Raw genomic sequence first — 14,315 nt, 5'->3', positions numbered from 1 at the left:
CAGATTGACTTGAAATATGTCATTACGAAAACCCTGACCCTAACACTGACCTTGACCCTAACACCGACCTTGACCCCTGCCGAGTCAAAAGACCAATGCCTATACCTACCATCAATCCTTGGCTGATTTATGACCTAAATTGATTTTAGGAACATATTTATTCTGTCTCTTGTACAAATGTAGCCATCAACTATGTAATCTATCCATGTTATGAATCAAACAGGCTGTGGTGGACATTTATCCTAATTTATTGATTTCCACGTAAATTATAACAATGATGGATTTTTAACTCATAGTATGCTGATAATGATTACAATAAGACTTCGAAAGAATCCATTGCTTTTAGAAACATTCTGTCAATATCAGAGGGTAGGAGTGAGTGAGTGAGTGAGTGAGTGAGTGAGTGAGTGAGTGAATATTTAACGTCTCATTGGCAATGTCTCAGCCATATCGTGACAAAAACAATTTATACAATAGTCATGAAAACATTTTAAAGAGTAAAACCTGTCGACGATGGATAGTAAAAATACTAGAGTATCACAGATATGAATATAAAGCTAGCATGTAAAAGTAAAACAACACTAATACTAAGACAATACAACATAAAACATGGGCTGTAGATCGCCAACAACTGAAGGTAGATCACCATACTAGGGTGAGGTGAGGTGAAATTGGGTTTTACGCCGTGCTTGAGAATATTTTGCTCATATGACGACGTGCATGTGTGTGTATGTGCGGCTGCTTGTACTAGCCCAGACTGAAGCTGGTTTTATAGTGATAGCCCACTGAGATACCATGCCGCAGTGAAGCATGAATACCTCACTCACACACATTATACTGACTCCGAGCCGACCAGTCCTTGTTGTACCCATTAATGCCGAGCACCAGGCAGGGACCAACAAGTACCATATTTTAACGTCTTTTGGTATGACGCGGTCGGGGATCAAACCCACGACCTTCCGCTCTCTGGGTGGACGCTCTAACCACTACACCACAGAGGCGGTCCTATACAAGGGACATCAGAGAGTGACATAAACACCAACTCCATAAGATCCTGTTTAGAACTGCCTTCATCAGCTGGCTTCATCAACCCTGGCTTACTGGAAGAGCTGACTAAAGGTATTGAGGGGTCAAGATCATTGGGAGTTAATGCAGGTCATCGTGTCCCTGTCCTTAGATTGATGCTCATGACATAAATCACTGGAATCTCTGGTCCAGATTTGACTATATACAGACTGCCATTAAAGGCTGGATTGGCTAGAGTATGGTGTGGAGACACAAACTAAACAGACAGCAGCGCATTACACAAACCAGGGAATCCAATCATAAGTGAGCATCAAACCGCAAGGCTAGATATCTGTCCGTACTTCAAACAAAGATGGCTTTATTGACAGATAACAGATTTGATAATGAAAAGGATTTTCTCAGGACAGATACCCCAAGCATGAATGTCTCACAACTTATACCCACTACACATGAATGTCTCAAAATGGATATAACTACACATGAATGTCTCACAACTTATACCCACTACACATGAATGTCTCTAAATGGATATAACTACACATGAATGTCTCACAACTTATACCCACTACACATGAATGTCTCTAAATGGATATAACTACACATGAATGTCTCACAACTTATACCCACTACACATGAATGTCTCTAAATGGATATAACTACACATGAATGTCTCACAACTTATACCCACTACACATGAATGTCTCTATAATGGATATAACTACACATGAATGTCTCACAAATGTCTCACAACTTATGACCCACTACTCACAACCTCACAACTTACCCACTACACATGAATGTCTCTAAATGGATATAACTACACATGAATGTCTCACAACTTATACCCACTACACATGAATGTCTCTAAATGGATATAACTACACATGAATGTCTCACAACTTATACCCACTACACATGAATGTCTCTAAAATGGATATAACTACACATGAATGTCTCACAACTTATACCCACTACACATGAATGTCTCAAAATGGATATAACTACACATGAATGTCTCACAACTTATACCCACTACACATGAATGTCTCAAAATGGATACATTACACATGAATGTCTCACAACGGCTACCCACTACACATGAATGTCTCACAACTTATACCCACTACACATGAATGTCTCAAAATGGATACATTACACATGAATGTCTCACAACGGCTACCCACTACACATGAATGTCTCACAACGGCTACCCACTACACAGTGGGTGTATCTTGAACATGCATCCTGTTGAGCAAACAAGTTACTGGAACTCATTTGAGGGGAGCTGGTCACCCTTTTGCATCTCGTTAGAAACAAATACACTGGATTGGGTGGTCAGTCTGAGTGACCTGTTTGACTGCATGTCATCTTCAGACACTGTTTACACTATAAACCATTGGTTTTCCATGCCAAGATTCCATTATAACAGGTGTCACTAAAGCAGGTGAAATATTGTGGTATGCAGCAAATACACACAAAAATTAAATTGCCCAAATACAGTCGAGCACCGTTGTGTCGAACTCTGATAACTCGATATCTCAGTTGTCTCGATATACCATCTCGGTCCCGGCAAAATCCTGCATAATTTATCATTATTCAAGATCTTTTAACTTGATACGGATGTCTCGATATTTCGGATGTCTCGATATAATTTCATGGTCCCAAAAAGCAAATTGACCCTTTTAACTCGATATTTGTAAAGGACACTCAAATTAAATGTATCCGGTACTGGTGTAAACTATTATGTATGGCTACCGATAGGTACCCCAAGCAATCTTATATTCTTTTGAAAAAGCTTGATGATTGTAGCAGAATTACTTGGGCATCTTATATAAGAATATTGTTAAACACGTATGGATTTGGTTTTGTGTGGGTAAGCCAAGAAGTTGGTAGTGTAAATGATTTTGTATTTATGTTTAAACAAAGACTTGTAGATTCTGCAAAGCAAAATATGTTTAGCAAAATAAATGAATCAGCACATTTATCTTATTACAAATCATTAAAGTCATTACTGGATGTTGAATACTATATTTCTAATGTACATCTAAAGGAATATCGCCGTTATTTATGCCTATTACGTATTCAACAATTGCCTCTCCTATGTAACGTAAGATGTCAAGATGACAGTGGGTTAAGCAAATATGTAAAATGTGTAACCGCTATAATTTTGAAGATGAATTACATTTTGTACTTGTCTGTGATGCATATGCAAAGTTAAGAAGCAAATACCTACCAGAATTTAATTGTCCATCTGTTTTAAGCAAATATCATAAGTTGTTAACATGCAAAGATAAGAATTTACTTCTAAAAATGTCTTTATTTATTAAACATGCACTATCTAAAAGGAATTCTATCCAATGTTAGAAGAGACACGTATATATATACCTATGTATATGTTTAAACCATATTGTCTATATATCATATACCACTTTGCATTTATTGTACACGGACCAATGGCCTATATACCGAAATATATTCTTCATCAAGACACTGAACATTCACCTATCTTTCATGGGCAAGTATCCCTCTGAACTGAGGTTGTTTCCACACGTTTACACACAGTGTGCCATGAATCAATGGGATGCGGTAGTGTAAACTAATTAGGGCTAATTGAGTCGAAGGTGTCCCTTGTTTGTTATTTAATTAGGATTAATTAAGAAGGATTTAATTAGGAAGTACTCACTGTTACAACTAAACACTACTGATAATAGTTATAGCCTCAAATCAAAACATACTGAAAATCCAATGAGGGTTTTGTGTAATCACGTGATTGTTGAGTTTTTCTAAATATTGCATCATTCAAGATGGACATGGTAACATGAGCTGTATCGTGTGTGACTGCGATCCCTGCGAGTAGAAATGTATATACAAATAACTATACATTAAATCTACTTTCTGTTTTGGTAACTTTCATAGTGATATGTGATAATATGCCCTGGTCGGATGTCTCGAAGTTCGGAAACTCGATACTTTTTCTTGGTCCCATGAATATCGAGACAACGGTGCTCGACTGTAGCTAGACAAAAAGCCATATCAGCAATCCAGGAAATCTCTACTGACCACTAACACTAACAATGTTTATTGATGAAAATCAAGCAGAATCCAACAGACACAAATGTATCTTGCTTGACAAACTGTCATTACTTATTGTCTGGAGAGTTTATCTTTATTACGCGTGTGACACTCTGACAGAAAACATTACAAATAGCCCCAGATTATTTCATGATGCATGAAGGAAATATATCCTATGTGCAAGAGCGGCAAATATAGATACTGAAGATCTGAGATGACTGCAAGGTATTCATCTTCATGATGTACATCATGTTGTCTTTAGATGTTACTAATATACTGAGGGAAACAAATAAGGGAACACATTAAAGCACAAGTATTCTTTTATTCTTTTCCAGTTTTTTTTCACAAGCTTTGTATCGCACTGTGGATGAGAACCTGACAATAAATAAAAGAAAGTTAAGTGGTGTTCATTTATTTGTTCCCCTCAGTATATATTCTGGTTATTGTTGCTAATTCAAGTGTCTAAGTCTAAGGGATTCTAAACTAAATGTGCTTAAGCTCGGCAGAATTATTGGGAACAAATTTTAATTGACTTCAAAACTGGAATGTTTTATTCTGGAATTAAATGTTGTTATTTTCTTGATTTCCGAGGTATATTAATACTGCAGCAAATGTAATATTAAGCCTCAGCCTTGTCATTGGTCTGTTGGTAGACTGACAATTTTCACTGACATTTCATGCGGAATTTGGTTGGATTATTGGCCTCTCAGCAGATGTTGATATATCCATGCAAGTGTAGAATAACCGTGACAAAAATTTCAACTTTCAATTATGTACTATAATCACAGTATGTTTCAAGAACTGCAAAATAGTGAGTGAGTGAGTTTAGTTTTACACGTCACTCAGCAATATTTCAGCTGTATGGCGGCAGTCTGTAAATAATCGAGTCTGGACCAGACAATCCAGTGATCAATAGTATGAGCATCGATCTACACAACTGGGATACGATGATATGTGTCAACCAAGTCAGCAAGCCTGACCACCTTATCTGTTAGTCGTCTCTTACGACAAGCATGGGTTACTGAAGATCAATTCTAACAGGGATTCGGTCAACTGCAAAATAATCTTGAGCATTACACATCAGTCTTCCAGTTGTAAAAAGAAATGCATGTTTAAAGAACACTGCTACTAGAAACTGAAGCAGTAGAAAATGATGCATCTTCATGGCATAATGCTTGATTTCCATAATATTTTTATCATTAAACCTTAAATCACCAATGATGTTTCCCTAACATATTGACAAAACAGCTGAAAAACCGAAGTCATTTTAATCTCATGTTGATATCTTCCCTTCAACAGTTATTGAATCTTGATTGATATTCATCTAGGACCTGACCTCATTGTGAAATTACAAAGTCTTCCAAAGTAATGATCGAGATGTGACAGCTATCAACAATTTTATCACATGATACACGCTGTTTGATGGTGGATGTCAGGCGATGAACTGCAATACAAACATCATCAAGCGTGATTGCTGGCAGTGGGACAATAGTAAGTATTTTGCACTGTTGGTATTTGAAATTCACTGTCTGGATCTTGAAAATCTGGATTTTGACATAAAAGAAATTTAAACATATTCAGTAGTACATCCATGTATTGAATTAATTTCATGTAAATATTGTATGGAAGGGTTCGGGAGAAGGTTTGGATGTCAACACAAGTAGGGTTTCACTGTATTTCAAAAACTCCTTGGGTTGAAATAAAGGTACGACTTTCATAAGGATATGTTAAAGTATGGGATTCGATCATCTTTGCAATGTGATCTCTACATGGAACGATGCCTAGGAAAATAGATGTTTCATGATCAGGAAGGAGATAACGTATAGAAGGGTTCGGGAGAAGGTTTGGGTGTCCAGACAAGTAGGGTTTCACTGTATTTAAAAAACTCCTTGTGTTGAAATAAAGGTACGACTTTCATAAGGCTATGTTAAAGCATGGGCAGAGATGCCAACCCCAAAGTGTTTCAAATAGTACTTTCAAGGATCAAAATTAGTAGTTTGACCATACAATTAGTTGTCAAGTAAATACTTAAATCATGATGGACTCTGAGAAAGATAATATGACACTAATCAAAAGTGAAACTTTAATTCACATACCTCCAACAGCAGATTTCCAAATAATCAGCATTACGTTTCATCTTGTCTTATTTTGGTGAAAATGTGTTTAATCGCCGAAAATGTATGTTTTTGTCAATATATCCAAAATTTTAATGAATTGTCTTCAAATTTCGTAGTTTGAGGCTAAAATTTGTAGCAACTATGATAAAATCATAGAGGTTGGCATCACTGTATGGGATTCCGATCATCTTTGCAATGTGATCTCTACATGGAACGGTATGGGGCTCCGATCATCTTTGCAATGTGATCTCTACATGAAAAGACACCCAGGAAAATAGATGTTTCATGATCAGGAAGGAAATATCGTATAGAAGGGTTCAGGAGAAAGTTTAGGTGTCCAGAAAATAGATGCTTCATGATCTGTGTCTTGTTGTTCCATACTGTCAGCTTGTAATCAGAACCAGACACAATTCTACTGTGACATTTCACACAGAGACAATTTAGCTCTTGTTTCCAACAAATATACTTCTTTAAAACAGCGATACAAAGAATGCTTCGAATTAAGTTGTCAGTCATGAAGTGTTATCAAGCTGGCAATATTCATCTTTAATATAACGATCCAGAAATAAAAAGTTGAAATCAGATTCTTAACAGTTGGAAAGTCATTAAATCGGAGTGATTATTACGCAGTTTGAACAGTTCTTGAGCAACATTATGTCAAGTCAGCTTGAAGTGGGAAGAAGTGACTCAGCTCTGACACAGAAACCCATGATCAAAGGTATGGTTCTTCATGGAGATTCATATCATCGTTTGGTTCCTGCATGCCTAAGGGAGACAACTCTGCACAACTAATTGCAACAGATTAGAATATTTGGCCATCCATCATGGGTAGTCTAGTGGTTAAAGTGTCCCCTCCTCACGCCGAAGACCCGGGTTCGAATCCCCACATGGGTACAATGTGTGAAGCCCATTTCTTGTGTCCCCCCGCCGTGATGTTGCTGGAATATTGCTAAAAGCGGCGTAAAACCAACCTCAGTCAGTCAGTCAGTGTAACAGGTGAAAACTAAACACAAAGGCGATTGTCATTAATAAGGGTTATTCGATGAAGACAAACGTAAGGCTTGGAAAAATAAAGATAAATACCATTCTATAAACAGTCTGATTCCTATTCTCGTATTTCCAAAGGCATCAAAACATTGTGAAGCAATTATATCTTCATGTTAAGGATATTGGGGAGGATCATCAATAACATTGCCATGCGTTTTGGGGAGGGTTTCGGAAAAGCTGCAAAGGCTGAGTGGGTTAGATGGCTGACTTTGTGACTTTGTGGCGATTAGGTGCCTGACTCTGAAAGTGTGTTCAAATCCTGGATGGGACTCAAAAGTACTGGAATGGGTACTTATTTCATCTTTAAGATAATAATCTGTGCAAAGGATGCAACAGAGAGGATTAACTTTGAGTATTAATGCATTCCACAGCATAATGTTCTTGCCAGTTTCATAATAAAATTACTCGAGTCGAATCTCCTGACTAAGATAAGTTGTTGCTTTTATTGTTTTGTTTTTTGTTTAATCCCACTCATCAATATTCCAGCTATATGTAAGACAAGTTGGTTGGTTAGTTGGTTTTGGTTGTGTAACGCCACACTCAGCAATATTCCAGCTATATGGCGACAGTAAGACAAGTTGGTTGGTTGGTTGGTTAGTTGGTTTCTTGTGTAACGCCACACTCAGCAATATTCCAGCTATATGGCGACAGTAAGACAAGTTGGTTGGTTGGTTGGTTAGTTGGTTTCTTGTGTAACGCCACACTCAGCAATATTCCAGCTATATGGCGACAGTAAGACAAGTTGGTTGGTTGGTTGGTTAGTTGGTTTCTTGTGTAACGCCACACTCAGCAATATTCCAGCTATATGGCGACAGTAAGACAAGTTGGTTTGATGTTTTACGCCACACTCAGCAATATTCCAGCTATACGGGCGCAGTAAGACAAGTTGGTTTTGATTGGTTGGTTTGATGTTTTACGCCACACTCAGCAATATTCCAGCTATATGGCGACAGAAAGACAAGTTGGTTGGTTGGTTGTTTTAGTTGGTTTCTTGTGTAACGCCATACTCAGCAATATTCCAGCTATATGGCGACAGTAAGACAAGTTGGTTTGGTTAGTTGGTTTGATGTTTTAAGCCACACTCAGCAATATTCCAGCTATATGGCAACAGTAAGACAAGTTGGTTTTGATTGGTTGGTTTGATGTTTTATGCCACACTCAGCAATATTCCAGCTATATGGCGACAGTAAGACAAGTTGGTTTGGTTGGTTGGTTAGTTGGTTTCTTGTGTAACGCCACACTCAGCAATTTTCCAGCTATATGGCGACAGTAAGACAAGTTGGTAAGTTGGTTGGTTTGATGTTTTACGCCACACTCAGCAATATTCCAGCTATATGGCAACAGTAAGACAAGTTGGTTTTGATTGGTTGGTTTGATGTTTTACGCCACACTCAGCAATATTCCAGCTATATGGCGACAGAAAGACAAGTTGGTTGGTTGGTTGTTTAGTTGGTTTCTTGTGTAACGCCACACTCAGCAATATTCCAGCTATATGGCGACAGTAAGACAAGTTGGTTTGGTTGGTTGGTTTGATGTTTTACGCCACACTCAGCAATATTCCAGCTATATGGCAACAGTAAGACAAGTTGGTTTTGATTGGTTGGTTTGATGTTTTATGCCACACTCAGCAATATTCCAGCTATATGGCGACAGTAAGACAAGTTGGTTTGGTTGGTTGGTTTGATGTTTTTACGCCACACTCAGCAATATTCCAGCTATATGGCGACAGTAAGACAAGTTGGTTTTGATTGGTTGGTTTGATGTTTTATGCCACACTCAGCAATATTCCAGCTATATGGCGACAGTAAGATAAGTTAGAAGTTGGAGACATGGCACTTCTTTGAATGATTCAATTAGCTTCTCTCGTCTGAACAATTTTCCACATGACATATACATGTTCTTAAAGACAATATTCTGTGGAAAGGACATGACAAAAAGGATTTCCAAACTTTTGGAAACTTGTGTTCTGAATTAACCCATAAAACTAAAGAGATTTGGCGAAGAACAGGATGATATCATTTGTTTTTTATTTGTTGTTTAACGCTGCACTCAGCAATATTCCAGCTTTTTGGCAGCGGTCTGTAAATAATCGAATCTGGATCAGACAATCCAGTGATCAACAGCATGAGCATTGATCTACACAATTGGAACACAATGGCATGTGTCGACCAAGTCAGCAAGCATGGATTGTTGAAAACCAATTCTAATCCAGATCTTCACGGATTCTGAAAATATACACAAAATTCTGTTAGTCGCTTCTTATGGTTCCTGAAAACCAATTCTCAACCCAGATCTTCACGAGTCAGGATGACATCAAGTATCAACCGTCACTAGAGAGTTCTATTTCTGCTTGGCACAGATGCTTATACACCATCAGATGAGGATACAATAATGTCCTATTTAAGACATAGGATGAAAGGCTGGTCAGTTTGTCCTGACCATGTTAGCTTGAGAGCGTTGTATGTGGGTGGACAATACTCCCAGCAAGCCAGAAAATTGGTTCAGGAATAGCACACATATTTTATACATTGTACCTTGTCACAGTGTAATGCAGGAAGTGGACCTTATATAACATGGATTTCTTTCCAGATAGCCATTACTAAGAAAACTATTTGGTGAGTCACTATGGTCTTATATAACATCTGCAATGTTCCATTAAAAAATGAGTCAGAGACATAAGAAATTGTCTCCACACGGTTTGTCCTGTTTTTCATTAAACAACAACATATATAATAACAGTTAAAGCCAGGTTATAGATGCTAACCTACTCATTTGGTTTCAATTAAAAACCTTTGAAGGCCTTTTTACAGCTATTTACTTTAAAGGCATAAAGTTCAATATTTGTAACACAAAATACGTCACTTGAGTGAGTGCGTAAGTGAAGTTAGTTTTACTCCCAGTCAGCAATATTCCAGCTATAACAATCAAGTCTGGACCAGACAATCCAGTGAATATGTCTCTTGAATCATAAATGACGCAAAAGTGTCCAGGAGATCAATCTGTCTAATCTGAAGTAACATGGAAACATGTTACTTTAATAGTATTTTACTGAGTCCCAAATAATCAAATCTATATAAGATCTTGATTAGATTAGATCTTGATCACCTGGGAAGAAAAGAAATCAGACAGTGTTGGATAAGTATGAGGTCATACAGACCTAGAACTGAAAATGGAGTTCAGATTGTTTTAGTGAGCACAAAGTCTTTTGAAGGTCAAAATGCATCTTTTCATGACAGGTCAAATTCAAGGCCAGACTGTATAAATTCAAGGCCAGACTGTATCAATTCATGGAGACTGTATCAATTCAAGACTGTATCATTCAAAGAGTCCATATGTTCAAGGCATCTTCAAGGCCACTCAGTATGGTCAAAGCCTTTTCAAGGCCAGACTGTATACATTCAAGGCCTATTTAATACCAGAATGCATATCTTCAAGGCCACTTATCAAGTATTTAAGGCCTTTTCAAGCCCTTACTGTACAAAGTCAAGGCCTTTTCAAGAATGTGTGAACCAAGAATCGGGCAGTGACAGTGCTTCTCTTCCCTGAATCCAACCACTAATCCCTAACATCTTGCAGAAACTAAAAAGGCCGTAAAGTTCATTGATGCAGTACATCTTGTTAATTATGGATGATTGTCGTCACGTAGGTAGACTTCACAGAATCAGCAGCCACTTCCACTGCTGCTCAGCTCCTGTCCGGGATTTATCAGTCCAATTACACCCTGCTTCCTCCACCTCCAGGAACTTGGATGACATTTGCAGGTTTCATTTAGATTCTCAAATTAAGTTATGGGCTTTGATGGTCTGGCCAGGTGACAAGAATTCCTTGCACCGTTTTATCATCAAGGCCATACTCATCACCCGTAATCTCTAGTTTAGAAACATCCGTTCACTTCAAAGTTGCAGCGCTGACCGTTTGGGGACTTCGGATAAGTAATTACCATCCTGTTGCAATAGTGTGATTAAATATCAATAGAGAGACAACCTGTCAGCAGGCAGACAGATGAGGACACAATTCGGACAGACTTTGCACAGTATAAGCAAGTCGGTATGGTTGAACACCTTACAAAAGTGTAATTTAATACAAACAGAGAAGGACAGTACTCATCATGTCCAAGTCTGGGTTCGATTCTCAATACCGGTCTGCTTATTGAAACCCATTCCTGGGACGATGCTATACTGAATTTTGAATAAATGTGGCAAAGTCCAAACAAACCCAGCCCAGACAGTGTGGCCAGTTTCCTGCAAGCAGTTGTCACTGTATTACCATGAGCCCAGAGACATTCAAATTGTGAATATACTATTGATTTGTTGAACCTGAGGTTTAGACACTGACCGGCACATCAGGGTGACTAAGGGAGACAACTGTGATGCTCAGAAATTAAATACCCTATAAGCATAAGTCACATACACAAAGCTAAAAAGTCACTACAAAGCTTTATGTCCTGCAAACAAATTTTGGGGTAAATCGGACTGACTGACTGACTGAGTTTGGTTTTACGCCGCTTTTAGCAATATTCCAGCAACATCACGGCGGGGGACACCAGAAATGGGCTTCACACATTGTACCCATGTGGGGATTTGAACCCTGGTCTTCGGCGTGACGAGCGTTGAACGCTTTAACCATTAGGCTACCCCACCGCCTGGGGGTAAATCAGAGGCAAAGTGACTTTTGTACAAATGACTTTATAAACAATACTGTGTGTTCATGCGTATGTGTGGCTGTGCATGTGTGTGAGTGGAGTGAGAGGCATCTGTTTGTTTTTAGGGGGGTCGTGTTCCGTAGCGGGTATTCATGTGTGTTTGTGGGAATATGTGGCCATGAACAGACCTACAGATAACATTTTGGGTCATTGAGTTATGTACTCGCTTGTGTTCATCTCAATTGGGTATCCTAATTTTCCTTTCAGTAACCAAATAAATTGTACTCACCTCACTCAAACTCAATTGGATATTTTGCCATTTTCCATTAATTTCAAAAACATAATAATAAAGTTTAAATGTTTGTTATTTATATTTGATCTGCAATATGAGAAATGATAAGAAAGACTGCAAGTTGTCAAGTTCATGTCCTGAAATAGAACCTCTCAATATACCCCAGTTATTTTATCTACAAACCGATACTCAAGCAAGCAAAGATTTTACATTTGTGTATGCATGTAAGATCACATTTATTGAGTATTTACAAAAATTCAAGCGTACTTGTATGCAATAGACTTAATAGGAATTGAGTTTTCACATAAATATTTGCTAATATATCAATATTTGTCTAATTTATGCAGATACACAGCTTATCTGTGTCTCTACATGAATACCACAATATGAAACAACACCACATAATCTGAGCTCTGTCGATGAGCGATGAGCACATGCCATGTTACAAATGGGGTTTATGACAAAACTTCTAGCATGCCTGCCATTAAAGTAAGTAGCTTTTTTCTGACATGCTGCAAATCATCAAAAACACGGTGAGTGAGCTGATATTTCCACGGCACTCACTTCAAATTCAACTTATAAGATGGATATATCCATTAAAGGTCACATGCAACGTTTCATCGAAACACAACTTTGCAGATTCTGATACCTTTACGGGCATGGACTTACCATTGTATCTACTACTTCACGAAACAAATCATCAAAAATTCAAATTCAACTTTTAAAGTTGATAAATAACGCGATGAAAACCCCCGCACAAAATCGGAGTTCAAATGATTCACTAATTTTCGCGCAGCTTGGGTTAGCGCAGCTTGGAAGCGGGTTGTCCGGTGAATACTCGGTGAAGGCTTTGGTGTGAGCTATTTTTCTAATGTTTTGTCGATATTTCACAGGCGCGAGCTTTTTATATGTTATGACAGTAGATTACCGATTTAACTGTTTATATAATTTCATTTGTCTATTTCACCATACATTCTTCTTATCGAGTCACTTTCTCAGTTCGATACTCAAAAGCAATGTCATTATTTAGCGTTGACAGAATTTCTAACTGTGATATTGATATGTCGTTGTCACAGACAAAACTCAATGTCTGTTTTATTGACACCTATGTGTCTATCTGCCTGCCTGCCTGTCTGCTAATGACAATATTCAATACACAACTTCGATCACTGACCACATGCAATTTGATCTTAACACCAATCAGGCTATACACTATAAACAAAATGCATTGATTTATGGCCTGAGTTTGGTCTCTGTCACATTATGTAATTACACAGACAGGCAGGTGTGATACTTGTACACATGACATGTGTATGACATCTGTTGATTGCAAAATGTTATACACAAAAAATGAGCATGTATTTACAAAACCCAACATCTCTATATATACACACACAATGAGCCGTGAGGGCATCTGCAAATGAACCAGCCGCTACACTTGAGTGCACACCCACCCGCTCTGACTGGGTTCGGTATCGCGGCTGCTTCGTTTCTTGGGAAGTAAAAAATATACAAAATATTACACTTTTGATTTGCGATTGTACGCTTATAATTTTGTTTATATGTTTTTCCATAATCAGCAATGTATATTATATGCCATGAATAAGTGATAATTGTGTTTTAATCATGTATGATTTTTTGGTTGCATGTGACCTTTAAGAAGAACTTGGAGGATGCGCCTAGGTGAAATTGAGAATTCTTGAATTGAGGAAAGAGTTGGAAACGCTATTGTTTAGGGGAGTCATCAAAAGTTATAGCATTTTAATTTGTTGCTCCTGGTCATCCACACTTTGTGTAATGGCATCCAGGAACATAAAGAATCTCACAAGAAATGGAAGGATTTTTCATCGGATTTGTGTCAGCAATACATCAACCTTCCCAAGTCATCGTTGTAATCAGAATAAGAGCTTCATCCAGTTTAAATCAAGTTAGGAATTGTCTGCTTACATTTATCTGTGCTGAAATCAAATGTTAAAATCAATGGTAGTAATCAATAGGAGGCATTAATACCCACTTTCAGTGATGGCAAATATTGGAGTAAAAGCAAACAATAGCAGAAATGTATATCAGTTTAATCGGAGGAACTATTGCGTTTCAATCTGCCATCAGGGATATTTTG

The sequence above is a fragment of the Haliotis rubra genome, unplaced genomic scaffold (genome assembly GCF_003918875.1).
Source record: "Haliotis rubra isolate DU_JTF1 unplaced genomic scaffold, ASM391887v1 Scf11, whole genome shotgun sequence".
Lineage (NCBI taxonomy): Eukaryota > Metazoa > Mollusca > Gastropoda > Lepetellida > Haliotidae > Haliotis > Haliotis rubra.
Note: the sequence above shows the minus strand (reverse complement) of the source record.